Source organism: Notothenia coriiceps, unplaced genomic scaffold (assembly GCF_000735185.1).
Source record: "Notothenia coriiceps isolate Sejong01 unplaced genomic scaffold, NC01 NC01_scaffold00035949, whole genome shotgun sequence".
In the NCBI taxonomy this organism is placed as follows: Eukaryota; Metazoa; Chordata; class Actinopteri; order Perciformes; family Nototheniidae; genus Notothenia; species Notothenia coriiceps.
In genome coordinates, this window is record NW_011368650.1 from 380059 (window position 1) to 383870 (window position 3812).

The following is a 3812-nucleotide window of genomic DNA, read 5'->3' on the forward strand; positions in this document are numbered from 1 at the left end:
ATTGACCAATCATATCTTCCCTCTAAATGGGTGGGCTTTATTATGGCGGACTTTATGACAAGTTCCGCCCACTGTGAAACGTTTCTTGTTTCCATAGGAAAAACAACTGTCAATAGCGCAAACTCGCCTTCAAAATAAAAGCATGCCAAATTACACTTAAGACATACAACTCAAAGAAAGTAACAAACACAATGCAATATCCTTTTCAATTTCAAAGAACACAAATTGGGTTATTTACAGGTTTTGTTTAGTGTGGTAGAGGGTCGTTTTCATTGATGCGTTTTGCACCCCGGGCGGGCCGTTGCTTTGATATTCAACCAGTGTGAAAAAAAAAAAAAAGATAAAAAAAACATTTACATTTTTTTTTCGCGACCCACCTATCACATCTCTGTGCCCCACCAGTGGGGCGCGCCCCACACTTTAAGAAACGCTGGATAAAAGCAACTGTTACTTTCTTCTAGTGCATTTCAAATGGAGTAATTTAACGGTTAATGTGTTAAAAGGAGTTGGTGTACAGTAAATGACAGTCATCATGTGAGGAGCTTAAGTCTGTGAATAACCTTTTATATCAGCCAGCAACCCCGAGTGCCCTGTTAGTAACTTGTATGCAAGTAACTTTTCCATCATTATGTATGTGGGTTTGCATCAGGCCCGTGTGATTAAAATGACCAACACATGCGTATTGAATTGGCCAAGTCATGTCACAGTAAATAAAGGACAGAGTGCAGGGGCAGTTCAGGAGCATCAGAACAGGAGTTTGATGGTGCTTAAACTTCCCTCCCAGAAACATTTAACCTGGGCAACTACTTATACATACAGCACTTGTCTGAAGACAGGGTGTGCAAACTATGCTTACAGAATTGTGTTTTGTATCAGCTCACTAAAGCTAAAAGTTAGCAGCAACCAACACTCCTCACAACATCAACATCACTTATTCATTCCTCTCTGCTCCACTAAGCCACTTTTATTCCTGCCAAGTGCTTTCTTTGTTGATCTTTCACTGTTGGCACACTGCTGTTTTTACATTAAATGAACAGCTTAGGAGTGATATGGGTCATCGAAAGTAAAAACCCTCAAACAATTGCATCATCGTGGACAAGGATGCAGAACGGAAGATCTAGTACATTCCATGCCATCTGCAGCTCCCCCTCATTCATCATTATCATAATCATCATCATCATCATCATCATCCTCCCTCTTTGCTCTATCTTTGCCACCATGTGTGTTTTGGGACTAGGCTATCATCAGAGCTGTGACCTATTTAAGACAGAAACTTCATGTACCCACTTAATCTGTGTCTCCATCTCCAGAAGATGAGTTCCGTCTGTTGCTCACTGTAAAAAACTGTAAATTATTCACTCTTATTGTGGAGTGTGTTTAATCACTCATCGAGCTGTACACCGTAGTTACGGAGTCATGTGCTTTTTACTACGTGTCTTACAGTTGCCTAGGGGTTTGAAAGGGGATTCACTAGAAGCTGAGAATAACTCTTCAAGTGAAGTTGACTAATAATGCACAATATTGTCTAAAGTTCCCACATGTCTGCCGCAGAAGTAAGCGTTTTTTTGGACAGCTCTTAATGAAAACAGTTGTTACCGTAAGTGTATTGAGCCTCAGAATGTGTCGCCTCCCTCCCACCTATGGCAATGCACACGCCTATGGGATCAAAGCTGTAATTAGCCTGCCATGGATTAGCAATGGGGACTATTTTCCACTGTTCATGCTCCCACAGAGCCAGAGGATCAGAGGACCTTTTTTCTTCCTGCAGAGAAAATCTGTCAGGTTTGTTGATGTCCCCCAAGAGGCCAAGGAAACCTGAAACCTTCTGCCCCTGAGAGCTTGGACATCGGGCATTTCTTAAAGTGATTGTGGTATTTTCCTTTTGTTTGTTGTCATTCAGCATCCATGGGTTCTTAATACACTTCAGTCAGTTAGCAGTGAAGTCATTCCAGTTGTGTTGCGTGCAGACAGTGTTGAGAGTCAGCTGGATATTTTGGCGTGCAGACAGAGCGGTGGGGCTGCTGACTCACTGCGCTGCCAGGTATGAGGTCTGTCTGTGTGTCGGCTGTCTCCATGATGTACAGTGTGTCCCCCCCCCCTCGGCTCCCCCTGCTCAGAGACGCCTCTCTGTCAGCCAAACATGAGTTCATACTGTTCCTCTGGGGCTCAAAAGAGGAGGAGCAGCATAATGTGTGTACTCTCTTGTTTGTAAATGAATCAATGCTTCCAAAACTGATTGCAACAAGGTTTGGGTATCATAGGTTATATTGACCAAGCTAAGGAAGGGATTACCTGGGGGACAGTCTGCAAAATACTATGCACATCAGGAGGCCTGCAATGAACAATATTTAAATATCAATCTAAACTGCAGGGTTATTTTCTCAATTATTGGATTATACAGTAGAAATAGTGAAAAATACTTCCAATTGTATTAGTTTGTACATTAAGCTGATGACTTGATAAACTCTGTTTTCATTCTCTGAACTAAATCCTCACATTAAATACACCTTTAGCCTGTTGTGCTGTATGTGTGTGAATGTTTTGATAGGTTAAGATCAACTGTATTATCTTTGTGGAAATGGCTGGTTCCCTTTGAAGTGGTAAAAGGCTTTCACATTGTTCTGTTTTACATTATGACCGGTGGATTTATGACCTTCCGTTTAATGTATGAATACAATGCTGTTCTAGCAAATCAAGTGGTCAACCTTTAATCCACCATTCTGTATTGGACAAAGCAAATATTTCACTTTGTAAATGAAGATTTTCACCAAATCTGTAAGATAATAAACTCACAGAGAAAGATAGCAATTAAGTTCAACTCTTCTATTTTGAAAATGATTAAATAGATTTTCTGTATGGATAACCACAGAAACTCTCCCAGCTATGGACGATCAACATTACATTACATTGCATTTAGCTGACGCTTTTATCCAAAGCGACTTACAATAATACATTTGACCAGGAAGATACAACCTTGAAGAAAACAGAATCATCTACAGTGGGGCAAAAAAGTATTTAGTCAGCCACCAATTGTGCAAGTTCTCCCACTTAAAAAGATGAGAGAGGCCTAGGTATACCTCAACTATGAGAGACGGAATTAGAAAAAAAAATCCAGAAAATCACTGTCTGATTTTTAAAGAATTTATTTGCAAATTTTGGTCACCTACAAACAAACAAGATTTCTGGCTCTCACAGACCTGTAACTTCTTCTTTAAGAGCCTCCTCTGTCCTCCACTTTTTAACTGTATTAATGGCACCTGTTTGAACTCGTTATCAGTATAAAAGACACCTGTCTACAACCTCAAACAGTCACACTCCGAACTCCACTATGGCCAAGACCAAAGAGCTGTCAAAGGACACCAGAAACAAAATTGTAGACCTGCACCAGGCTGGGAAGACTGAATCTGCAATAGGTAAGCAGCTTGGTGTGAAGAAATCAACTGTGGGAGCAATTATTAGAAAATGGAAGACATACAAGACCACTGATAATCTCCCTCGATCTTGGGCTCCACGCAAGATCTCACCCCGTCGGGTCAAAATGATCACAAGAACGGTGAGCAAAAATCCCAGAACCACACGGGGGGACCTAGTCAATGACCTGCAGAGAGCTGGGACCAAAGTAACAAAGACTACCATCAGTAACACACTACGCCGCCAGGGACTCAAATCCTGCAGTGCCAGACGTGTCCCCCTGCTTAAGCCAGTACATGTCCAGGCCCGTCTGAAGTTTGCTAGAGAGAATTTAGATGATCCAGAAGAGGATTGGGAGAATGTCATATGGTCAGATGAAACCAAAATATAACTTTTTGGTA